At 51.9% G+C, this 26,685-nt stretch overlaps 1 protein-coding gene across 1 annotated transcript in view; it reads left to right on the top strand.

The window, feature by feature from the left end:
• Window positions 1-10,501: 10,501 nt before the first annotated feature.
• Window positions 10,502-26,685, top strand: part of LOC138283661 (zinc finger protein 1 homolog) — a 129,955-nt gene continuing 113,771 nt past the window's right edge. The window contains exon 1 of the mRNA XM_069221601.1: window positions 10,502-10,649. The gene's annotated coding sequence lies outside the window, so the exon portion shown is untranslated. The remainder of the gene's footprint in view (window positions 10,650-26,685) is intronic.

Genomic DNA, 26,685 nt, shown 5'->3' with positions numbered 1-26,685 from the left:
GTCAGAATTGGAAAGATCGTACTTTGTTACCTCCAGATAGAGCTTCTGTTTCTTATGAAGGGAGGAAAATAGATCTCCAAGGATATTTTGAGGATATTATGGAGTTCAAGGGAAGAAAGATACAAGGAAAAATGTACGTTGCAGTGAAAGGTTTAAATATCTTGGGTTGGTTTCATCAAGGTCTTTTTGGTATGGTTTTGCGACCTGGTACCAAAGATCAGGTAACAGTGATTAGGGACGTTAATGATGTTGAAGAGACGTTAAATGAATATCCCGAGGTTTTTTCAGGAGACTTAGGAAAAATAAAAGGATTCAAGCACAAAATCAAGGTTAAGAACAATGCCATACCAGTCAAACATAAACTTAGGAGTGTACCTTTTAGTATCAGAGAGGAACTGGAAAAAGAACTTCTTGGCTTACGTGACAAAGGGATTATTGAGCCAGTTGAGTCTTCGCTGTGGACTTCTCCTTTAGTAGTTACAACAACAAAACATTGAGATTTGAGAGTGTGTGTGGACTTGAGAGCATTGAACAAAGAGATTTGGGTGGACACGCATCCATTACCAAAAATAAGTGAATTGTTGTCTACGGTTAAAGATGGAAAGATATTTACTAAACTTGATCTTGCTAGCGCTTATCATCAGGTTGAGTTAGATCCAGAATCGAGACATTTGATGGTATTTGTGTCGCCTATTGGGACGTTCCAGTACTGTCGCATGCCGTTTGGGTTAGCCTCGGCAGCTTCAGTCTTTCAAAGGATTATGTGTTTGATATTGAAAGATGTGCCGAATGTATTAGTGTTTCAGGATGATGTGCTGATTTATGCAGGTACTCAACGTGAACATAACCAAGTGTTGAGACAGGTGTTGGATAAGTTTTCATCTTGTGGAATTGTTTTAAAAAGAGAGAAGTGTTTATTTATGAAACCATCAGTAGAATATTTAGGTCATGTTATTTCGGAGGAGGGAATCTTACCAAAACCTGGATTGATAGAAGCCATCAATAAGGCTCCACCCTCAAAGGACAAAGGGGGAGTGAAGTCATTTTTAGGAATGTGTGAATTTTACTCTCGATTCGTATCAAATTTTGCTAGCATAGTTAGGCCGATATCCAATCTTTTGAAGAGTGAGGTATGCTTTGCATGGGATACTGAGTGTGGTAAGGCATTCGAAGAAATAAAGAAGATATTAGTTAGTGCTAAGGTACTGAAACCGTTTGATCAAGAGGTTCAATGTTGTTTAACTGTTGATGCAAGTAATGTAGGGGTTGGAGCGGTTTTAACGCAGTTGAAGAATGATGAAGAGAACACAATTGGGTTTGCATCCAGAGCGTTAAGGGAACCGGAAACTCATTTTTCTGTTATTGAAAAGGAATTGTTGGCTTGTGTGTGGGCGGTTGAGAAATCCAGAAACTATATTTGGGGCAGACATTTCATATTGAAAACAGATCATAAACCTCTCGTGTCGATTCTCAATGGCACAAATAATAAAACTGGTACACCCAGAATTGCTAGGTTTACGGCAAAATTGTTACAGTATGATTTTGAAGTCATCCATATTCAAGGAGGAAAGAATGTCAGAGCAGACTATCTTTCACGGTTTCCAGCTCAAATTGTAGAAGGGGATGATGATAGTTGGGCAGATGAGTTGCTTGATTGCTGCTGTGGAAATTGAACAAGTCTGTGTGTGTTCAGAAAATGTATGGAAGGAGAAATTATATGCAGACAAAATTTTGTGTGAGGTAATCAAGAATGTCAAAGAAGGGTGGCCTCATGAAAGGGGATTGACGTATGGTGTTCAACCATTTTGGAAAGTTGCTGACGAGTTGACTATTGAGGATAATATACTGCTGAGGAATGACAAATTAATTCCACCAGAAGATTTGAGAAGCAGAATCAAGGAAAAAGCTCATGAGGGGCATTTAGGTGCAACAATGACTAAGAAAAGAGTGCGTGAGCGTTTTTGGTGGCCATGTATGGATAGTGAAATTGACAGTTTGGTGAAGAATTGCACCATATGTTATAATAGTGATAAGTCATTTAGGACATGTACCCCTCCCATGATTCCAATTGATTGTCCTACTGGTCCTTGGAAGAAGTTGGGAGTGGATTTGGTGGGACCATTTCATGCTTTGAATTGCAGTACCAGGTATGCGTACGTGGTAGTTGACTATTACTCAAAATGGCCATACGTGAAGTTTGTTCAGGATCCTAATGCTAGATCGTTGGTTATGTTTTTGAGAGAGGTTTTCATGAGTGAAGGTTTTTCCGAGGAAATAATTACAGACAATGGTGTACAATTTTTGTCTGACGAATTCAAAGTGTTTTTTGGATGAAGGATCAATTAAACATTTGAAGTGTTCTCTTTATCAACCCCAAACAAATGGTTTGGTGGAACGTTTTAATTGTGTACTAGGTGACTGCATTAGGTGGTCGCTGAGAAACAAATGTGTGGTGACTACATCTGTCCAGGCAATGCTATGGTTTTATATAACAACACCACACTCCACCACTGGAGTGTCCCCTTTTGAAGCGTTAAGGGGAAGAAAGGCTTGTATGCAAGTATGTCCGGGGTGGATGTCTAGATTTTTCAAGAGTATGCGATTGGAAGAGTGTGCGAAAATTGTCCAACAAAATGTTAAAGAAAAACAGGTTGTACAAAAAATGCATTTTGACAAACGGATAGGTGCTAAGAGAATTGGTTTATCAACAGGAGATTGGGTGTCTATAAAGCTGCCTAATTTTGTCAAAAAAGGGGATCCAAAATTCTCTGACCCAGTAAGAGTGAAGTTGGTGAAAGGGAATGCAGTTAAAGTTGACGGAAACAAATGGTGGAACATGTCAAAGGTTGTTAAACTTCAGAATGGGTCGGAAGAGTGCCGTATTGACCATGGGTTAAGGACTAATTCAGAGTCACAGGATTCTAATACTCTCCAGCAACTGGTATTGCAGGTACAGTCAACCCGTAAGAGTCTACGTTTAAGGAGAGTTCCTTGGAAACTCAGAGTGTGATGATTCTGTGTGTAAACGTTGCTAAAAAAAAAAAAAAAAAAACATATTTATCCATAAGATTGCTTTATGTGAAGAAAATATTAAATGAAAATTATTTTTGATTGCTTTATGTGAAGAAAATATTCAATGAAAATTATTTTTGTTCTATAAACATGTTAAGTTTAGTTATAGTTGTTTGTGTTAGGAGTTATATTCATAATATGCTTTAAGTGAGACAGTTGAATAATTATGTGGAGTTGTTTTTAGTTGTTTGTAAAAGAAATTATATAGTTTAAAAAAAACCACAAAAAAAACCAATGTAATAAGTAGAGTGCTCGAGCACACGATGGTTGCTGGGGCAACCGGGGAACGCGAGGGGGAAACGGTGCTGGAGCGTCGGAAAAAACGGACGCGTTTACTCTAGGGGTCTGAAGTGTTTACAAGATTTATTAAAAACATTGAAACAACGATTTTTGTGAAGGTTATTACAAACTTCCCCAACAAAAACCCCAATTCAAAAAGAAAAAAGTGGAAGCAGTTACAGTTCGTCATGCCACTCAAGAAAAGATCCCTATTGAAAAACAAGAGGTGGGCATTAGCGCTATTAGAGAGCACGCGAGAGGTCACAATAGTTTGCCGGAATCTCCTAGATCATCTGGAGGTGAAAGCAACTGATGACTTCCTACAAGTAGAAACTGCAGACGTGTGTCTCCACGCCTGGTAGGGTGTACAAAGTAACGTTACAGTTAGAAAGAGATATTGAGCGCACAATTGATGCAATCTTTTGGGACCGCGTTGTAAACATATATGACATTCTATTGGCTGAAGGGATTGGCCACTTGAATTTGTCTGTACTTGCCCATATGGGGAAGATGTTATCAATCCTTCTTTCTCACCTCTTGTTCCCGATGAGCTCGCAGAATCTTATGCCATCAATTGGGCATTGGCGCAGGCACCCGTGTTATATCGCAACCAAGTAGGGTGGGATAAAGATTACCCCTACCATGTAATCCCTATTAAACATCAACCTCATCCACAACCCCAATATCCAATAAAACATGATGCAAAAGCACCCAGGAGGGAAATCCTCACACAACTGGAGTACCAGGACGTAATTGAACCCTGTGTCTCACCAATGAATAATCCCTTATTCCCAGTAGCTAAACCGGACCATTCGTACAGAATAGTTTTAGACTACAGACATTTAAACAGTCATACCCGCACATATGCGATACAAAACTCACATAGCATGGCACTGATGAACAACATAGGGCCTGATTTATACATTAAAAGCGCCGCATTCGCGCGATTTTTTTACGCAAAAGCGGCGCAAACTTACAAAATAGAATTTTGTACGTTTGCGCCGCTTTTGCGTAAAAAAATGACGCAAATGTGGCACTAAAAAAGTATTAATCAGGCCCATAGTGCGCAAAAAAATACAAAATAGCACTGGACATTGCCAATGGCTTCTTCTGCCAAAATATAGTGCCTGAGAGTAGAGACTTAACAAGTTTCAGCGCACTAGGCTTCCAGAAAAAATTCAGTTGTTTACCCCAGGGGTACAAGAACAGTCCAGGACTGTTTGCAGCTCGTGTAATTCCAATACTGCACGACATTGACCCTGAAGCATTGTCCTATGTAGACGGTATCTATCTCACGGATGATGAATTACTGCAACATCTAAGACGGGTAGCCCGCATTGTTGTAGGATTTGTGGAATTTGGCTACAAATTCAACTTCAAGAAAACAAAAATAGCCTTCCTTAACGTCCTGTTTTTGGGATATGGCCTTTCAAGTGAAGGAAAGAGCCTAGCGCCACAATTCTTGGAAAAATGCAGGCAACTGCAAACGCCAAATACCATTAAAAAAACTCCAATCTCTATTGGGTTTCCTAAATTTTGGCAGAATTTACATTCCAGATTACGCATCACGCATAAAACGTTTATATGAATTAATACATCCTGACTTTTAAAGTAAATTTTGGACAGTCGAACACTGTTGTGTGACTGGTGGACACATTGGGTTAAGCATACTGGAAAACGTAATTTAAGTTTTGGGATTGATTGCTGTTTTTTAAGTAGTAAAGAAACAGAAGCATAACACGAAATTTCCTAGCTATCGTGAAGGAAAGTTTCAATTCTATTAAGGACACGGAGGCGAGGATTATGCAGATCTTTCTTCACTTTTAATTAAACAGCAAGTTCAAAGTAAAACAAAACATGAACAAAAAAACTACAAGTTCCATGAGCCCGTCGCCATGGTAACGAGTATCCAATGAGGTGCACTCCTTCACGTTGGTATAAATATCCCGAAATGCGTCACACTTCCTCGACTTCACTGCGGAAGGAATCCTGGTAGAGTCAATTGGTCGTAGTTTCGGAACCTACCAAAAAAGGTATAATTAGATGCAAATCCGATAAAACACAGATACATACCGACTGCAATAAAGTCATGAACCTTAAAATACCTCTAAATAGAATGTGATCACATCTGAATCAAGTACTACATGATGTATTTAGAATATGATCAGAATAACAATAAACAAATGTACAAACTCAAGTATACTACCTTGTTACGTAGGTAGATGTAATCGGGAGGGGACATACCAGCGTAATGTATGTGGGTGGGATAATCCTCGCCTCCGTGTCCTTAATAGAATTGAAACTTTCCTTCACGATAGCTAGGAAATTTCGTATTCTATCACAGGACCGGAGGCGAGGATTATGCAAGTTTAAAGCTTACTCACCACAAGTGCGGCTGCTTCAAGAATTGGTATAAAGTAAAACTTCTTAAAAGTAGACTCTGAAGACCAATCAGCAGCATGCATGATGTCCTCCAATCTGCCCCCCACTTGTATGGCTTTGGAAGTCATAGCTCCCCGAGTAGAATGGGCGCCAAAAACTTGAACATCTACTCCTGCCTCAGAGAGAATCCATCGAATCCATTTGGCAACGGAAGGGGAAGAAACCGCCTTGAACGGTTTCTTTATAGAAATCAATAATTGCTTGACACCTGGAGGTCTACAAGAACTGGTTACTTCCTCATAGACTTTGAGACATCGAACCACACATAGCTTCGGGGAATCAGGAAAAGCGGGATAGGATACCGACCTGGTATTAGACTTTGTCCTCCTTGCAATAGTAAACGTGACTCCCTCTGGAGTAAAGACACGAGCGGAAATATCAAATGCTCTGACATCGGACACTCGCTTACAGGAAATGAGGCAGAGAAGCATGGCTAATTTGGCTGACAATTCTTTCAGTGACAAATATTGGTTGTCCCGCCAAGAGGACAAGAGATTAAGAACTAAGTTCACGTCCCAGAGTTCCGAATATCTGGGTTGCGGAGGTCTGGAGAGTCTAATACCCTTAAGAAGTTTACAAATCCAGGGATGCTCCCCGATCGGGAGATTGTTAAGGGGCGGGTGGCCCGCCGAGATGGCCGAACGAAAAGAATTGATAGTGCGATACGCTAAGCCAGATTCCCCTAATTCTGCAAGGAAATTGATGATGTCGGTAATACTGGCCCCCATGGGATCGCAGTGTTTGCCCACACACCAACGAGACCATCTGTTCCATGCAGATCTATATCGTTTGCATGTACCCGGGGCCCAGGCCTGTGCGATGAAGTTATTAGCCTCCTGCGAAAGTCGGTTGTCTTGCCAACGATGCCGGAAATCTTCCAAGCTATGAGGGAAAGATGACCTTGAAGGACCAGAGGGTGATAGGAACCCAACGGATCCAGGAGTATCGAGGGAAAATGCGGGAGGCGAAGAGGACACTCGCACGAGAGTTCCAACAGGGTCGGGAACCACGGCTGTGACCTCCACCAGGGGGTTATCAGAACCACCGTCGCCTCTTGGCGGCGAACCTGAGCCGCAACCCGCGGAATAAGGAGAAACGGGGGAAAAGCATAACCCTGAAGGGTACCCCAATGTTGGAGAAACGCATCTACTGCCGCCGCTCCCGGATCCGGCCGCCAGCTGAAGTATAGGGGAAGTTGAGCATTCCAACGAGACGCAAAGAGATCCACTGGACTCTGTCTCTCGTGAGAGATTTGATCGCAAAAGATCCCGCCAGGAGTTCCAGGCAGTTGATATGCATGGTTAGTTCCTGCGGGGTCCAGCGTCCCCCGAACGATATGTCTCCGCAACGAGGCCCCCATCCCTGGCGACTGGCGTCTGATTCGATCACCAGATCCGGGGCTGCACCAAAAATGGCCCTGCCATTCCATGCCTCCATGTGGTCCAGCCACCAAAACAACTCCGTCCTTGCCTCTGGAGACAGGGAGATCAACTCGGAGTACGTGACCCCTCGGCGAAGGTGAAACGCTTTCAAGCGTTGCAGGGCTCTGTAGTGTAGGGGACCCGGAAAAATGGCCTGAATCGAAGAGGAAAGCAGGCCGACCACCCTGGCTAATTGACGTAGTGAAATGTGGTCTCGTCGAAGGACTTTCCTCAGTTCCTTCTTTATCTTGGAGATCTTCAGCGTCGGGAGACTGAGAGACGCCGATCGGGAATCCACTAGAAACCCTAGGAAGACTAACGATTGAGTCGGAGTAAGTTGCGACTTCTGTTGGTTGATCACGAAACCAAGGTCCTGGAAAAGCGCAATAGTTGTGTTCAGATTGAACATCAACTGAGCCCTGGACTGGTCCATCAAAAGGAGGTCGTCCAGATAAATTATGAGGCGTATGCCTAGCAACCTCAGTTTTTCCACTATTGGTTTGAGAAGTTTTGTGAAGCACCAAGGTGCCGATGACAGGCCGAAGGGGAGTGTGGTGAATTCGAACATCTGGCCGTTCCATATGAATTGCAGGAATCTGCGATGGGGCGGAAAAATAGGGACTGTGAGGTACGCGTCTTTGAGATCCAGACGAACCATCCAGTCTCCTTGTAAGAGGAGGTCGCGGAGCATGTGAATACCCTCCATCTTGAAATGTCTGTAAACCACCCATTCGTTGAATGCCCGAAGGTTGATAACGGGACGAAACCCCTTGTCCTTCTTATCCACCAAAAAGATGTTGCTTACGAAACCTGTGGGGTGAAGGGAAGTGAAGGAAATGGCTCCCTTGTGGAGAAGGGCCTGAACCTCTAACTCTATGAGCTCTGAGTTTTCTGCCGAGAACACGATGGGCGGAGGAAGTTTCTCCTGAAGTGGGGTACCCCAGAATTCTATCTGAAAACCTGAGACAGTTTGGAGAACCCATGCGTCGGAGGTAATGCGCCTCCAATTGTCCCTGAGAAACCTCAATCTCCCTCCAAAATTTTTTGGGGAAAAAGGGTGTAAAAGCGACCTTATCCGATAAAGACGGGCGTGGGGACTCCGCCCGTAGCCGGGCCCGCACCTCCTTGTCCAGAGGTTGCCTAATTTTGCTGGCGACATACTCAGCCACCTTGTGGTCTGGGTGCCACTGCGAAGAACGTGGATGGTAGATACCCTCCGGCTCAAACATATCGGAGTCAGAATCAGCGCGATCCGAAGGATCTGGTAGGGTAGCCCCAGGGCGCCAAGGGCGACCTGAGTCGTCATCCAAAGATGATGAGTCCTCATCTGAACCTCCCATGAAGCCTTTGGGGGATCCCAAATCAGGGTTCCATAGGTGGTGAAGCTTGTCACCTATTACCCAGGGCAAACAGCCCTCCCGGGAGGGTAAGCGCGTATGCGCGCGCGCACTCTTGGGATGGGAAAAAAACTCGCCCTCCTCCAGGTGCCCCGCGTCGCGCTTGCGCAGTTTCCTGGGAGCCGAAAGGGTAGAGGAATCACCCTCCGCTCCCGTCACACCAAACATGCCCGTACCTCTGGACACCTGTTCAGTAAGTTTAGCTACAGTATCCCTAAGAGGGGCTAAAGCGTAGGAAATAGCCTGTGAAAACAAAGTGTCCACCCCGGGGGGGAGGGTACGGTGAGAGGAACCCTCACCTGGGGACATGTTGGGAAAAGGTTCATTCTCTTGAGAGGAGTGCATAATGAGGACTGGACAGAGTGTACACCCAACAAAAAATATGATATATAGGGTAAATCCCTACCCACTCTGTCACTGTAAGTGCAAGAAAATAATGTCTTCCCTGATGGGGTAAACCTTACCCAAATGGGTGTCACAGGTAGGGACAAAACTGTACCGAAGGTACAAACGTGTTATTGAGGGCAAAACCCTCAATTTGGAAAGAAAAGAAAACAAACGCGAGGCGCGAGCGCCGAGCGCTGAGAGCTACATGCTCTCCGAAAAAACAGCGTGCGCGCGCCCTCTAGTGGGCCCGACGTGTATTTAAACACGCCGAAGGAAAGAAAAATGAAAAAACGCTCAAGCAGAACGTTCGTTCCGGCGAACGAAATAATACAGACAATGCAATGTAGCAGAGACGCGCCAAAGCAATAAACAGAACCCCCGAACCGGAGGCAGAAAGGCACTTATCTGGCTCACAGCAGTGAAGAAAGAGGAAGTGTGACGCATTTCGGGATATTTATACCAACGTGAAGGAGTGCACCTCATTGGATACTCGTTACCATGGCGACGGGCTCATGGAACTTGTAGTTTTTTTGTTCATGTTTTGTTTTACTTTGAACTTGCTGTTTAATTAAAAGTGAAGAAAGATCTGCATAATCCTCGCCTCCGGTCCTGTGATAGAATCCTTGCCTCCATTTCATTAATAGAATTGAAAATTCTTGGCGCGAATGCAAGCACATCTTTCATCCTATCTCATCTTTCTTCCTAGCACATCTTTCATCCTCGCCTCCGGTCCGGCATCGCATCAGCTGTTGATCTGGCGTGTTTCTACTTTGTACATGCGCAGTATCGCAGTGTCTGTTTCAAGTCTGTGCATGCGCAGATAGAAAGTGTTTGTACTCTGCACGTGCGCAGTGTTACAGACATGCGGAGTGTTACACAGGGACTGTTTGAATCCTGCACATGCGCAGTTACAGTCAGTGTTTGTATGCTTCGCGTGCGCAGTGTTTAACGGCGTCCAGTCTGCACAGCGGTTCTGAAGGCTGCACGGGCGCAGGGTTACATGGCGGGCGTACTAGTCCGCACGTGCGCAGTGCTAACACTGTTTCTAAGAGCTGCACATGTGCAGTATGACGCTGTAAGTTTCTAAACCGGCGTTTCGGAGTGGGTAGGTTATGGTGCGAGCTTGTATTTTACTGCATTAAGATTCTGCGCATGTGTGAATAAGTCTTTTTTTTTATACGCATGCGCACTGCATAGACAGCGGTACTCATTGGAAGTAAAGCTCTCTTGTGCACATGCGTACCGGAGAGGGGCGGGAACTGTTTAACGCATGCGCACTGAGTTCCTACTTCCAGTGGTTGACGCATGCGCACTGAGTTCCTACTTCCAGTGGTTGACGCATGCGCACTGAGTTCCTACTTCCAGTGGTTGACGCACGCGCACTGAGTTCCTACTTCCAGTGGTTGACGCATGCGCACTGAGTTCCTACTTCCAGTGGTTGACGCATGCGCACTGAGTTCCTCCTTCCAGTGGTTGACGCACGCGCACTGAGTTGACATCGTCAGTGCGTGACGCATGCGCAGTGCCCGGAGGGAGCTGTGTCCGGGGTCAGCATCGGCCGTTGCTCCGGTCACTGAGGATCAGGACCCCCCCGGAGCCCCCCCCGGAGCCCGCGAGCCCCACAGAGGAGAGAGCGGCGCCCGCGGAGCAGGTGAGGCATCGCTGTGGAGGTCTGACTCCGGGAGGGTAGGAGCACCCCCCCTCACCCCCCGAGGAGGGTATCGCCCCCCACCCCTGGGAGCCCCCCAACCCCTTGGCTGCGAGGGGTCTGACCCCAGGCCGGGGAGTGGAGCGTAGATGTCAAACCCCCCCAAGAGGGTCTCACCAACCCCCACTTCTGGGAGTCCCCCCACTCCAGGGCTGTGGGGTTAGATGTCACCCCTCTCATAGCCCCCCCAGGAGGGTCTCAGCCCCCCCCCACTCCTGGGCTGTGAGGGGTCTCAGCCCCCCCACTCCTGGGCTGTGAGGGGTCTCAGCCCCCCCACTCCTGGGCTGTGAGGGGTCTCTGCCCCCCCACTCCTGGGCTGTGAGGGGTCTCAGCCCCCCCCCCACTCCTGGGCTGTGAGAGGTCTCAGCCCCCCCCCCACTCCTGGGCTGTGAGAGGTCTCAGCCCCCCCCCCCACTCCTGGGCTGTGAGAGGTCTCAGCCCCCCCACTCCTGGGCTGTGAGGGGTCTCAGCCCCCCCACTCCTGGGCTGTGAGGGGTCTCAGCCCCCCCCCCCCACTCCTGAGCTGTGAGGGGTCTCAGCCCCCCCCCCCCCACTCCTGGGCTGTGAGGGGTCTCAGCCCCCCCCCCCCCACTCCTGGGCTGTGAGAGGTCTCAGCCCCCCCCACTCCAGGGCTGTGGGGTTAGATGTCACCCCTCTCATAGCCCCCCCAGGAGGGTCTCAGCCCCCCCCCACTCCTGGGCTGTGAGGGGTCTCAGCCCCCCCACTCCTGGGCTGTGAGGGGTCTCTGCCCCCCCACTCCTGGGCTGTGAGGGGTCTCAGCCCCCCCCCCACTCCTGGGCTGTGAGAGGTCTCAGCCCCCCCCCCCTCTCCTGATCTGTGAGGGGTCTCAGCCCCCCCCCCCCACTCCTGAGCTGTGAGGGGTCTCAGCCCCCCCCCCACTCCTGGGCTGTGAGAGGTCTCAGCCCCCCCCCCACTCCTGGGCTGTGAGAGGTCTCAGCCCCCCCCCCCCACTCCTGGGCTGTGAGGGGTCTCAGCCCCCCCACTCCTGGGCTGTGAGGGGTCTCAGCCCCCCCACTCCTGGGCTGTGAGGGGTCTCAGCCCCCCCACTCCAGGGCTGTGGGGATAGATGTCACCCCTCTCATAGCCCCCCCCGGAGGGTCTCAGCCCCCCCCCCCACTCCTGAGCTGTGAGGGGTCTCAGCCCCCCCCCCCCACTCCTGAGCTGTGAGGGGTCTCAGCCCCCCCCCACTCCTGGGCTGTGAGAGGTCTCAGCCCCCCCCCCCCACTCCTGGGCTGTGAGAGGTCTCAGCCCCCCCACTCCTGGGCTGTGAGGGGTCTCAGCCCCCCCACTCCTGGGCTGTGAGGGGTCTCAGCCCCCCCACTCCTGGGCTGTGAGGGGTCTCAGCCCCCCCACTCCTGGGCTGTGAGGGGTCTCAGCCCCCCCACTCCAGGGCTGTGGGGATAGATGTCACCCCTCTCATAGCCCCCCCAGGAGGGTCTCAGCCCCCCCCCACTCCTGGGCTGTGAGGGGTCTCAGCCCCCCCACTCCTGGGCTGTGAGGGGTCTCAGCCCCCCCACTCCTGGGCTGTGAGGGGTCTCAGCCCCCCCACTCCTGGGCTGTGAGGGGTCTCAGCCCCCCCACTCCTGGGCTGTGAGGGGTCTCAGCCCCCCCACTCCTGGGCTGTGAGAGGTCTCAGCCCCCCCACTCCAGGGCTGTGGGGATAGATGTCACCCCTCTCATAGCCCCCCCGGAGGGTCTCAGCCCCCCCCCACTCCTGAGCTGTGAGGGGTCTCAGCCCCCCCCACTCCTGGGCTGTGAGGGGTCTCAGCCCCCCCACTCCAGGGCTGTGGGGATAGGTGTCACCCCTCTCTTAGCCCCCCCGGAGGGTCTCAGCCCCCCCCCCCCACTCCTGAGCTGTGAGGGGTCTCAGCCCCCCCCCCACTCCTGAGCTGTGAGGGGTCTCAGCCCCCCCCCCACTCCTGAGCTGTGAGGGGTCTCAGCCCCCCCCCCACTCCTGGGCTGTGAGAGGTCTCAGCCCCCCCCCCCCACTCCTGGGCTGTGAGAGGTCTCAGCCCCCCCCCCCACTCCTGGGCTGTGAGAGGTCTCAGCCCCCCCCCCCACTCCTGGGCTGTGAGAGGTCTCAGCCCCCCCCCCCCACTCCTGGGCTGTGAGGGGTCTCAGCCCCCCACTCCTGGGCTGTGAGGGGTCTCAGCCCCCCCACTCCAGGGCTGTGGGGATAGATGTCACCCCTCTCATAGCCCCCCCGGAGGGTCTCAGCCCCCCCCCCCCACTCCTGAGCTGTGAGGGGTCTCAGCCCCCCCCCCCCCCACTCCTGAGCTGTGAGGGGTCTCAGCCCCCCCCCCCCACTCCTGAGCTGTGAGGGGTCTCCGCCCCCCCCCCACTCCTGGGCTGTGAGAGGTCTCAGCCCCCCCCCCCACTCCTGGGCTGTGAGAGGTCTCAGCCCCCCCCCCACTCCTGGGCTGTGAGAGGTCTCAGCCCCCCCACTCCTGGGCTGTGAGGGGTCTCAGCCCCCCCACTCCAGGGCTGTGGGGATAGATGTCACCCCTCTCATAGCCCCCCCCAGGAGGGTCTCAGCCCCCCCCCACTCCTGGGCTGTGAGGGGTCTCAGCCCCCCCACTCCTGGGCTGTGAGGGGTCTCAGCCCCCCCACTCCTGGGCTGTGAGGGGTCTCAGCCCCCCCACTCCTGGGCTGTGAGGGGTCTCAGCCCCCCCACTCCTGGGCTGTGAGGGGTCTCAGCCCCCCCACTCCTGGGCTGTGAGGGGTCTCAGCCCCCCCACTCCTGGGCTGTGAGGGGTCTCAGCCCCCCCACTCCTGGGCTGTGAGGGGTCTCAGCCCCCCCACTCCTGGGCTGTGAGGGGTCTCTGCCCCCCCACTCCTGGGCTGTGAGGGGTCTCTGCCCCCCCACTCCTGGGCTGTGAGGGGTCTCAGCCCCCCCACTCCAGGGCTGTGGGGATAGATGTCACCCCTCTCATAGCCCCCCCGGAGGGTCTCAGCCCCCCCCCCCCCACTCCTGAGCTGTGAGGGGTCTCAGCCCCCCCCACTCCTGGGCTGTGAGGGGTCTCAGCCCCCCCACTCCAGGGCTGTGGGGATAGATGTCACCCCTCTCATAGCCCCCCCGGAGGGTCTCAGCCCCCCCCCCCACTCCTGAGCTGTGAGGGGTCTCAGCCCCCCCCCCACTCCTGAGCTGTGAGGGGTCTCAGCCCCCCCCCCACTCCTGGGCTGTGAGAGGTCTCAGCCCCCCCCCCCCACTCCTGGGCTGTGAGAGGTCTCAGCCCCCCCCCCCACTCCTGGGCTGTGAGAGGTCTCAGCCCCCCCCCCCACTCCTGGGCTGTGAGAGGTCTCAGCCCCCCCACTCCTGGGCTGTGAGGGGTCTCAGCCCCCCCACTCCTGGGCTGTGAGGGGTCTCAGCCCCCCCACTCCAGGGCTTTGGGGATAGATGTCACCCCTCTCATAGCCCCCCCGGAGGGTCTCAGCCCCCCCCCCCACTCCTGAGCTGTGAGGGGTCTCAGCCCCCCCCCCCACTCCTGAGCTGTGAGGGGTCTCAGCCCCCCCCCCCACTCCTGAGCTGTGAGGGGTCTCAGCCCCCCCCCCACTCCTGGGCTGTGAGAGGTCTCAGCCCCCCCCCCCACTCCTGGGCTGTGAGAGGTCTCAGCCCCCCCCCCCACTCCTGGGCTGTGAGAGGTCTCAGCCCCCCCACTCCTGGGCTGTGAGAGGTCTCAGCCCCCCCACTCCTGGGCTGTGAGGGGTCTCAGCCCCCCCACTCCTGGGCTGTGAGGGGTCTCAGCCCCCCCACTCCTGGGCTGTGAGGGGTCTCAGCCCCCCCACTCCTGGGCTGTGAGGGGTCTCAGCCCCCCCACTCCTGGGCTGTGAGGGGTCTCTGCCCCCCCACTCCTGGGCTGTGAGGGGTCTCTGCCCCCCCACTCCTGGGCTGTGAGGGGTCTCTGCCCCCCCACTCCTGGGCTGTGAGGGGTCTCAGCCCCCCCACTCCAGGGCTGTGGGGATAGATGTCACCCCTCTCATAGCCCCCCCGGAGGGTCTCAGCCCCCCCCCCACTCCTGAGCTGTGAGGGGTCTCAGCCCCCCCCCCCCCACTCCTGAGCTGTGAGGGGTCTCAGCCCCCCCCACTCCAGGGCTGTGGGGATAGATGTCACCCCTCTCATAGCCCCCCCGGAGGGTCTCAGCCCCCCCCCCCCACTCCTGAGCTGTGAGGGGTCTCAGCCCCCCCCCCACTCCTGAGCTGTGAGGGGTCTCAGCCCCCCCCCCACTCCTGGGCTGTGAGAGGTCTCAGCCCCCCCCCCCACTCCTGGGCTGTGAGAGGTCTCAGCCCCCCCACTCCTGGGCTGTGAGAGGTCTCAGCCCCCCCCACTCCTGGGCTGTGAGGGGTCTCAGCCCCCCCACTCCTGGGCTGTGAGGGGTCTCAGCCCCCCCACTCCAGGGCTGTGGGGATAGATGTCACCCCTCTCATAGCCCCCCCGGAGGGTCTCAGCCCCCCCCCCCACTCCTGAGCTGTGAGGGGTCTCAGCCCCCCCCCCCCACTCCTGAGCTGTGAGGGGTCTCAGCCCCCCCCCCACTCCTGGGCTGTGAGAGGTCTCAGCCCCCCCCCACTCCTGGGCTGTGAGAGGTCTCAGCCCCCCCACTCCTGGGCTGTGAGGGGTCTCAGCCCCCCCACTCCTGGGCTGTGAGGGGGTCTCAGCCCGCCCACTCCAGGGCTGTGGGGATAGATGTCACCCCTCTCATAGCCCCCCCAGGAGGGTCTCAGCCCCCCCCCACTCCTGGGCTGTGAGGGGTCTCTGCCCCCCCACTTCTGGGCTGTGAGGGGTCTCAGCCCCCCCACTCCAGGGCTGTGGGGATAGATGTCACCCCTCTCATAGCCCCCCCGGAGGGTCTCAGCCCCCCCCCCACTCCTGAGCTGTGAGGGGTCTCAGCCCCCCCACTCCTGGGCTGTGAGGGGTCTCAGCCCCCCCACTCCAGGGCTGTGGGGATAGATGTCACCCCTCTCATAGCCCCCCCGGAGGGTCTCAGCCCCCCCCCCACTCCTGAGCTGTGAGGGGTCTCAGCCCCCCCCCCCCACTCCTGAGCTGTGAGGGGTCTCAGCCCCCCCCCCACTCCTGGGCTGTGAGAGGTCTCAGCCCCCCCCCCCCACTCCTGGGCTGTGAGAGGTCTCAGCCCCCCCCCCCACTCCTGGGCTGTGAGAGGTCTCAGCCCCCCCCCCACTCCTGGGCTGTGAGAGGTCTCAGCCCCCCCCCCACTCCTGGGCTGTGAGAGGTCTCAGCCCCCCCACTCCTGGGCTGTGAGAGGTCTCAGCCCCCCCACTCCTGGGCTGTGAGGGGTCTCAGCCCCCCCACTCCTGGGCTGTGAGGGGTCTCAGCCCCCCCACTCCTGGGCTGTGAGGGGTCTCAGCCCCCCCACTCCTGGGCTGTGAGGGTCTCAGCCCCCCCACTCCTGGGCTGTGAGGGGATCTCTGCCCCCCCACTCCTGGGCTGTGAGGGGTCTCAGCCCCCCCACTCCAGGGCTGTGGGGATAGATGTCACCCCTCTCAATAGCCCCCCCGGAGGGTCTCAGCCACCCCCCCCACTCCTGAGCTGTGAGGGGTCTCACCCCCCCCACTCCTGGGCTGTGAGGGGTCTCAGCCCCCCCACTCCTGGGCTGTGAGGGGTCTCAGCCCCCCCACTCCTGGGCTGTGAGGGGTCTCTGCCCCCCCCACTCCTGGGCTGTGAGGGGTCTCTGCCCCCCCACTCCTGGGCTGTGAGGGGTCTCTGCCCCCCACTCCTGGGCTGTGAGGGGTCTCTGCCCCCCCCACTCCTGGGCTGTGAGGGGTCTCTGCCCCCCCACTCCTGGGCTGTGAGGGGTCTCAGCCTCCCCACTCCAGGGCTGTGGGGATAGATGTCACCCCTCTCATAGCCCCCCCGGAGGGTCTCAGCCCCCCCCCCCACTCCTGAGCTGTGAGGGGTCTCAGCCCCCCCCCCCACTCCTGAGCTGTGAGGGGTCTCAGCCCCCCCCCACTCCTGGGCTGTGAGGGGTCTCAGCCCCCCCACTCCTGGGCTGTGAGGGGTCTCTGCACCTGACCGGCCCTGTGCTGCTGGCGCTGGGTGTTTGGGGGTTGCCTTGAATCCCCAACGGTGGGCCGCCTGTCCCCTGGAGACTGAACCCATAAGAGTGAAACTGTTGAAAATTGCACTGTGTCCACTTTTAAAATAGCGTTTTGCCATTTTAATGAAAACTGGGTACAATATTGAATCTGTTCAAAGCCTCAACTATTACTATGCAAAGTACCTTTCATGTAATGTTCTTACCTGCTAAATGAATCTTGTGGTTCTAAAAATAAATTAACAAAATAATATTTTTCTATATAAAAACCTATTGGCCTGGAGTTAAGTCATTGAGTGCGTGTTTTCACTTATTGCTTGTGAGTACAACAAATGCTTAACACTACCCTCTGATAAGCCTACTGCTCGATCACACTACCACAAAATAGAGCATTAGTATTATTTATTATTGCCTCTGTCAAGCTTCTTAGGGAACCCCTGGGCTCTGTGCACACTATATCACATTTTGATATAGTATATACAGAGTGAGCGTCCTATACACACACACACACACACAAACATATATATATATATATATATATATATATATATATATATATATATATATATATATTCACACACAAATACCAAACTTCTCAGTATTTCAGTGTAGCCATTATGGTGCTGTGGAGTAATAACAAACTCCCAGACCTTATACTCTTATGGCTACCCTGCACTTACAATGTCTAAGGTTTTGCTTAGACACTGTAGGGGCATAGTGCTCATGCACCTATGCCCTCACCTGTTGTATAGTGCACCCTGCCTTAGGGCTGTAAGGCCTGCTAGAGGGGTGACTTAACTATGCCACAGGCAGTGGGAGGTGGGCATGGCACTCTGAGGGGAGTGCCATGTAGACTTTGTCTTTTCACCTCACCAGCACACACAAGCTGCAAAGCAGCATTGAATGAGGGGTTCCTGAGGGTGACATGATACATGCTGATACCCTTAGGGACCTTCCCTGACCACAGGGCCCTTGGCACCAGGGGTACCTTTTACAAGGGACTCAACTGTGTGCCAGGGCTGTGCCAACTGTGGAAACAAAGGTACAGTTTTAGGGAAAGAACACTGGTGCTGGGGCCTGGTTAGCAGGGTCCCAGCACACTTCGAACAACACTGACATCAACACTAGGCAAAAAGTGGGGGGTGACCATGCCAACAGTGGCATTTTCCTATAATTTATATATAAATAATTAATGCAAGGATAAAAACCAAAGGTGTAGGAAAGTACCATCTTGCCTGCCATGTTACCCCCATTTTTACATGTATGTACGTTTTTGCCTGTCTCACTGAGATCCTGCTAGCAAGGACCCCAGTGCTCATAGTTTGTGGCCTGAATGTGTGTACCTGTGTAGTGACTAACTGTGTCACGGAGGCTCTGCTAACCAGAACTTCCATGCTTATGCTCTCTCTGCCTTTAAAAGTGTCACTATAGGCTAGTGACCATTTTTACCAATTCTAATTGGCACACTGGAACACCCTTATAATTCCCTAGTATATGGTACCTAGGTACCCAGGGTATTGGGGTTCCAGGAGATCCCTATGGGTTGCAGCATTTCTTTTGCCAACCATAGGGAGCTCAGACAAATCTTACACAGGACTGCCACTGCAGCCTGAGTGAAATAACGCACACGTTATTTCACAGCCATTTTCACTGCACTTAAGTAACTTATAAGTCACCTATATGTCTAGCCTTCTCTTGCTGAAGGTTAGGTGCAAACTTACTAAGTGTGAGGGCACCCTTTCACTAGCAAAGGTGCCCCCACATAGTTCCGGGCCATTTCCCCGGATGTTGTGAGTGCGGGGAGTCCATTACACGCGTGCACTACATATAGGTCAATACCTATATGTAGCTTCACAATGGTAACTCCAAATATGGCCATGTAACATGTCTAAGATCATGGAATTGTCCCCCCCCTTGCCAAATCTGGTATTGGGGTGCCAATCCCATGCATCTCTGGGGCTCCACTATGGACTCCGGGTACTGCCAAACCAGCTCTCTGGGGTTTTCTCTGCAGCTACCGCTGCTGCCACCCCACAGACAGGGTTATGCCCTCCTGGGGCCTGGGCAGCCCAGTCCCAGGAAGGCAGAATAAAGAATTTCCTCTCAGAGAGGGTTTTACACCCTCTCCCTTTGGAAATAGGTGTTAAGGGCTGGGGAGGAGTAGCCTCCCCCAGCCTCTGGAAATGCTTTGAAGGGCACATATGGTGCCCTCCTTGCATAAGCCAGTCTACACCGGTCCAGGGAACCCCCAGTCCCTGCTCTTGCGTGAAACTCGACAAAGGAAAGGGGAGTGGCCACTCCCCTGTCCATCACCACCCCAGGGGTGGTGCCCAGAGTTCCTCCAGTGTGTCCCAGACCTCTGCCATCTTGAATCCAGAGGTGTGAGGGCACTCTGGAGGCCTCTGAGTGGCCAGTGCCAGCAGGTGACGTCAGAGACCCCTCCTGATAGGTACTTACCTGACTAGGTAGCCAATCCTCCTCTGAGGGCTATTTAGGGTCTCTCCTGTGGGCCTTTCCCTAGATAACAACAACTTGCAAGAATTCACCAGAGTTTCTCCGCACCTCTCTCTTTGACTTCTGCCAAGGATCGACCGCTGACTGCTCCAGGACGTCTGAAAAACGGCACCAAAGTAGCAAGAAGACTACCACCTAGATTGTAGCACCTAATCCTGCTGGCTTTCTCAACTGTTTCCTGGTTGGTGCATGCTTTGGGGGCAGCCTGCCTTCATCCTGCACTGGAAGCTTGAAGAAATCTCCTGTGGGTTGACGGAATCTTCCCCCTGCTTCAGCAGGCACCAAACTGCAGCGTCACTGGTACTCTGGGACCCCTCTCATACTGACGAGCGTGGTGTCTGGAACACAGGTGGTGGTCCCAAGTGACCCAGACTGTCCACTGGTCCAACTGTCCAAATTTGGTGGAGGTAAGTTCTTGCCTCCCCTCTCTAGACAGTAATCCTGTGCACCTCGTGTAGGAAAGTACCATCTTGCCTGGCATGTTACCCCCATTTTTCACTGTATATATGTTGTTTTAGTTGTATGTGTCACTGGGACCCTGGTAACCCAGGACCCCAGTGCTCATAAGTGTGCCTGAATGTGTTACCTGTGTAGTGACTAACTGTCTCACTGAGGCTCTGCTAATCAGAACCTCAGTGGTTATGCTCTCTCATTTCTTTCCAAATTGTCACTAACAGGCTAGTGACCATTTTTACCAATTTACATTGGCTTACTGGAACACCCTTATAATTCCCTAGTATATGGTACTGAGGTACCCAGGGTATTGGGGTTCCAGGAGATCCCTATGGGCTGCAGCATTTCTTTTGCCACCCATAGGGAGCTCTGACAATTCTTACACAGGCCTGCCACTGCAGCCTGAGTGAAATAACGTCCACGTTATTTCACAGCCATTTTACACTGCACTTAAGTAACTTATAAGTCACCTATATGTCTAACCTTTACCTGGTAAAGGTTAGGTGCAAAGTTACTTAGTGTGAGGGCACCCTGGCACTAGCCAAGGTGCCCCCACATTGTTCAGAGCCAATTCCCTGAACTTTGTGAGTGCGGGGACACCATTACACGCGTGCACTACATATAGGTCACTACCTATATGTAGCTTCACAATGGTAACCCCGAATATGGCCATGTAACATGTCTATGATCATGGAATTGCCCCCTCTATGCCATCCTGGCATAGTTGGCACAATCCCATGATCCCAGTGGTCTGTAGCACAGACCCTGGTACTGCCAAACTGCCCTTCCTGGGGTTTCACTGCAGCTGCTGCTGCTGCCAACCCCTCAGACAGGCAGCTGCCCTCCTGGGGTCCAGCCAGGCCTGGCCCAGGATGGCAGAACAAAGAACTTCCTCTGAGAGAGGGTGTGACACCCTCTCCCTTTGGAAAATGGTGTGAAGGCAGGGGAGGAGTAGCCTCCCCCAGCCTCTGGAAATGCTTTGTTGGGCACAGATGTGCCCAATTCTGCATAAGCCAGTCTACACCGGTTCAGGGGACCCCTTAGCCCTGCTCTGGCGCGAAACTGGACAAAGGAAAGGGGAGTGACCACTCCCCTGACCTGCACCTCCCCTGGGAGGTGTCCAGAGCTCCTCCAGTGTGCTCCAGACCTCTGCCATCTTGGAAACAGAGGTGCTGCTGGCACACTGGACTGCTCTGAGTGGCCAGTGCCACCAGGTGACGTCAGAGACTCCTGCTGATAGGCTCCTTCAGGTGTTAGTAGCCTATCCTCTCTCCTAGGTAGCCAAACCCTCTTTTCTGGCTATTTAGGGTCTCTGTCTCTGGGGAAACTTCAGATAACGAATGCATGAGCTCAGCCGAGTTCCTCTGCATCTCTCTCTTCACCTTCTGATAAGGAATCGACTGCTGACCGCGCTGGAAGCCTGCAAACCTGCAACATAGTAGCAAAGACGACTACTGCAACTCTGTAACGCTGATCCTGCCGCCTTCTCGACTGTTTTCCTGCTTGTGCATGCTGTGGGGGTAGTCTGCCTCCTCTCTGCACCAGAAGCTCCGAAGAAATCTCCCGTGGGTCGACGGAATCTTCCCCCTGCAACCGCAGGCACCAAAAAGCTGCATTACCGGTCCCTTGGGTCTCCTCTCAGCACGACGAGCGAGGTCCCTCGAATCCAGCAACTCTGTCCAAGTGACCCCCACAGTCCAGTGACTCTTCAGTCCAAGTTTGGTGGAGGTAAGTCCTTGCCTCACCTCGCTGGGCTGCATTGCTGGGAACCGCGACTTTGCAGCTACTCCGGCCCCTGTGCACTTCCGGCGGAAACCCTTCGTGCATAGCCAAGCCTGGGTCCACGGCACTCTAACCTGCATTGCACGACTTTCTAAGTTGGTCTCCGGCGACGTGGGACTCCTTTGTGCAACTTCGGCGAGCACCGTTTCACGCATCCTCGTAGTGCCTGTTTCTGGCACTTCTCCGGGTACTACCTGCTTCAGTGAGGGCTCTTTGTCTTGCTCGACGTCCCCTCTCTCTTCAGGTCCAATTTGCGACCTCCTGGGCCCCGGCAGCGTCCAAAAACGCCAAACGCACGATTTGCGACTAGCAAGGCTTGTTGGCGTCCTTCCGGCGGGAAAACACTTCTGCACGACTCTCCAAGGCGAGAGGGATCCGTCCACCAAAGGGGAAGTCTCTAGCCCTTTTCGTTCCTGCAGAAACCTCAGCTTCTTCTGTCCAGTAGAAGCTTCTTTGCACCCGCAGCTGGCATTTCCTGGGCATCTGCCCATCTCCGACTTGCTTGTGACTTTTGGACTTGGTCCCCTTGTTCCACAGGTACCCTAGATTGGAAATCCACAGTTGTTGCATTGCTGGTTTGTGTCTTTCCTGCATTATTCCTCTAACACGACTTCTTTGTCCTTAGGGGAACTTTAGTGCACTTTGCACTCACTTTTCAGGGTCTTGGGGAGGGTTATTTTTCTAACTCTCACTATTTTCTAATAGTCCCAGCGACCCTCTACAAGGTCACATAGGTTTGGGGTCCATTCGTGGTTCGCATTCCACTTTTGGAGTATATGGTTTGTGTTGCCCCTATCCCTATGTTTCCCCATTGCATCCTATTGTAACTATACATTGTTTGCACTGTTTTCTAAGACTATACTGCATATTTTTGCTATTGTGTATATATATCTTGTGTATATTTCCTATCCTCTCACTGAGGGTACACTCTAAGATACTTTGGCATATTGTCATAAAAATAAAGTACCTTTATTTTTAGTATAACTGTGTATTGTGTTTTCTTATGATATTGTGCATATGACACTAGGTGGTACTGTAGTAGCTTCACACGTCTCCTAGTTCAGCCTAAGCTGCTCTGCTAAGCTACCATTATCTATCAGCCTAAGCTGCTAGACAGCCTATACACCAATAAGGGATAACTGGGCCTGGTGCAAGGTGCAAGTACCCCTTGGTACTCACTACAAGCCAGTCCAGCCTCCTACATTGGTTGTGCAGTGGTGGGATAAGTGCTTGAGACTACTTACCACTCTTGTCATTGTACTTTTCATAAGAGAAAAATATACAAAACAAGGTCAGTGTATATACACATAGCCAAAAAGTTTTGCATTTCCTCTTTTCACTCTTTTCTAAGTGCTCAAAAGTACTTCTAACTTTCTAAAAAGTTCAAAAAGTTTATTTTCTCTGTCTTTCTAAAAGCTCTGACAAACTTTTTATCTTTTACTATCACTTTAACTCTCTCTAAAAATGTCTGGCACAGGCCAAAATGTTGATCTGTCCAAACTTGCATATGACAACCTTAGCTGGAAAAGAGCAAGGAGTCTCTGTATAGAGAGAGGTTTGAGTGTAGGGAAGAATCCTTCCTTGGAACTGTTACTTAACATGCTTAGAGAACAGGATAAGGCCATAGGTGCCTCATCTGTTGAAAAAGTACCTAATAGTTCTCAATCTGATTCAGGGACTCCCCCAGGAAAAGATTCAGGAAAGAAACTTCCTAGCCTGCCCATTACTAGACAGTCTAGCATAGTTGGTCATGATGAGGAGCCACACCATATAAATAGTGTTGTCTCACATCATAGCAAAAGCATTTATTCTCACCATACTGGTAGTAATGTTTCTGTTAACCAAGCTGTTAGGGTGGCTTCTGTAAGGGACAGGTCTCCTTCTGTTCATTCCCATCATACCTCTGTATCTAGGAATGTCCCTCCCACCAACCCTGATGACAGAATGTTAGAGAGGGAACTCAATAAGTTGAGGGTGGAACAAACCAGACTGAAGCTCAAGAAGCAACAGCTGGATTTGGATAGACAGTCTTTAGAATTAGAGAAGGAAAGACAGAAGTTGGGTTTAGAAACCCATGGTGGCAGCAGCAGTATTTCCCATAGTCATCCTGCAAAAGAGCATGATTCCAGGAATCTGCACAAGATAGTTCCCCCTTATAAGGAGGGGGATGACATTAACAAGTGGTTTGCTGCACTTGAGAGGGCCTGTGTTGTACAGGATGTCCCTCAAAGGCAGTGTGCTGCTATCCTATGGCTATCATTTAGTGGAAAAGGTAGGGATAGGCTCCTTACTGTGAAAGAAAATGATGCTAATAATTTCCAAGTTCTTAAGAATGCACTCCTGGATGGTTATGGCTTAACCACTGAACAGTACAGGATAAAGTTCAGAGAGACCAAAAAGGAGTCTTCACAAGACTGGGTTGATTTCATTGACCATTCAGTGAAGGCCTTGGAGGGGTGGTTACATGGCAGTAAAGTTACTGATTATGACAGCCTGTATAACTTAATCCTGAGAGAGCATATTCTTAATAATTGTGTGTCTGATTTGTTGCACCAGTACTTGGTGGACTCTGATCTGACCTCTCCCCAAGAATTGGGAAAGAAGGCAGACAAATGGGTCAGAACAAGAGTGAACAGAAAAGTTCATACAGGGGGTGACAATGATGGCAACAAAAAGAAGGATGGTAAGTCTTCAGACAAGGGTGGGGACAAATCTAAAAATGAGTCTTCATCAGGCCCACAAAAACACTCTGGTGGGGGTGGTGGGTCCAAATCCTCCTTTAATCAGAACAAGGAAAAGAAACCATGGTGCTATTTATGTAAAATAAAAGGCCATTGGACAACAGATCCCAGTTGTCCAAAGAAAGGCACCACTGCTTCTACCACTACAACCCCTACTGCTACACCTAGTGTCCCTACTAATAGCAGTGGTGGTGGGAGCAAACCTACTAATAGCCAATCCAAGAGAGTAGCTGGGCTCACTTTTGGTAATTTAGTTGGGGTTGGCCTTGTTAGGGAGGCCACAGAGGCTGTGTTAGTCTCTGAGGGGGCTATTGATTTAGCCACCTTAGTTGCTTGTCCCCTTAATATGGATAAGTACAAGCAGCTACCCCTAATAAATGGTGTTGAGGTTCAGGCCTACAGGGACACTGGTGCCAGTGTGACTATGGTCATAGAGAAACTGGTCCACCCTGAACAACACCTACTTGGTCACCAGTACCAAGTAACCGATGCTCACAACAACACACTTAGCCACCCCATGGCTGTTGTTAATCTCAACTGGGGGGGGGTTACTGGTCCAAAGAAAGTTGTGGTAGCTTCAGATTTACCTGTAGACTGTCTATTAGGGAATGATTTGGAGACATCAGCTTGGTCAGATGTGGAGTTGGAGGCCCATGCAGCAATGCTGGGCATCCCAGGGCATATTTTTGCTTTGACAAGGGCTCAGGCCAAAAAGCAAAAAGGACAGGGAAGCTTGGATCCTGGAACAATGGACCAAGTGCTCCCTAAAGCTAGGGCTAGTAGAAGCAAACCACTTCCTACTATCCCTCCCTCTACAGTGGATTCTACTTCTGAGGAAGAAGAATTCCCTCCCTGTGCAGAACCTACACCAGAGGAGCTGGAAGCAGACACTGCTGAGCTTTTGGGTGAAGGGGGGCCTGCCAGAGAGGAGCTGAGTGTGGCACAGCAAACCTGTCCCACATTAGAGGGTCTCAGACAGCAAGCTGTCAAACAGGCTAATGGGGATGTCAGTGACTCTCACAGAGTTTACTGGGAGGACAACCTCTTGTACACTGAGCATAGGGATCCTAAACCTGGAGCTGCCAGGAGATTAGTGATTCCTCAGGAGTACAGAAAGTTCCTCCTAACACTGGCACATGACATTCCCTTAGCTGGGCATCTAGGACAAATGAAAACTTGGGACAGACTTGTTCCCCTGTTTCATTGGCCTAGAATGTCTGAGGACACAAAGGAATTTTGTAAATCCTGTGAAACCTGTCAAGCCAGTGGCAAGACAGGTGGCACCCCAAAGGCACCCCTTATCCCACTGCCTGTGGTTGGGGTTCCCTTTGAAAGGGTAGGGGTTGACATAGTTGGCCCCCTTGACCCTCCTACTGCTTCAGGCAATAGGTTTATCTTGGTGGTAGTGGACCATGCCACAAGATATCCTGAAGCTATTCCTTTAAGGACCACTACAGCACCTGCAGTGGCAAAGGCCCTCCTAGGAATATTTTCCAGGGTGGGCTTCCCAAAGGAAGTAGTATCAGACAGAGGAAGCAATTTCATGTCTGCATACTTAAAGGCCATGTCGAAGGAGTGTGGTGTAACGTACAAGTTCACAACACCCTATCATCCACAAACAAATGGACTGGTGGAGAGATTTAATAAAACTCTCAAAGGCATGATTATGGGTCTCCCTGAAAAACTCCGCAGGAGATGGGATATCCTTCTACCATGCCTCTTTTTTGCCTACAGGGAGGTACCCCAGAAAGGAGTGGGCTTCAGCCCCTTTGATCTTCTTTTTGGACACCCTGTTAGGGGTCCACTCACACTTGTAAAGGAGGGTTGGGAACAACCTTTAAAAGCTCCTAAGCAGGATATTGTGGATTATGTACTTGGCCTCAGATCAAGGATGGCTGAGTACATGAAAAAGGCCAGTAAAAACCTTCAGGCCAGCCAAGAGCTCCAGAAGCAATGGCATGATCAGAAGGCTGTTTTGGTTCAGTACCAACCAGGGCAGAAAGTGTGGGTCTTGGAGCCTGTGGCCCCAAGAGCACTCCAAGATAAATGGAGTGGTCCCCACACAATTGTTGAAAAGAAGGGAGAAGTCACCTATTTAGTTGACTTAGGCACTGCCAGGAGTCCCTTTAGGGTGCTCCATGTCAACCGCCTGAAACCCTACTATGACAGGGCTGATCTCACCCTGCTCATGGCAACTGATGAGGGACAGGAAGAAGACAGTGATCCTCTACCTGATCTCTTCTCTTCCACAGATCAAGATGCTCTTGTGGAAGGTGTAGTTTTGGCTGATTGTCTTACTGCTGAGCAGAAAGATAATTGCATAAATCTCCTAGATCAATTCTCTGAACTCTTCTCTACTGTGCCAGGTACCACTTCTTGGTGTGAGCACACTATAGATACTGGAGACAGTTTACCTGTCAA

This window comes from Pleurodeles waltl, chromosome 3_1, assembly GCF_031143425.1.
Source record: "Pleurodeles waltl isolate 20211129_DDA chromosome 3_1, aPleWal1.hap1.20221129, whole genome shotgun sequence".
NCBI classification, from domain to species: domain Eukaryota; kingdom Metazoa; phylum Chordata; class Amphibia; order Caudata; family Salamandridae; genus Pleurodeles; species Pleurodeles waltl.
The sequence above is the reverse complement of the archived record's forward strand: the minus strand, read 5'-3'. Positions and strand labels throughout refer to the sequence as shown.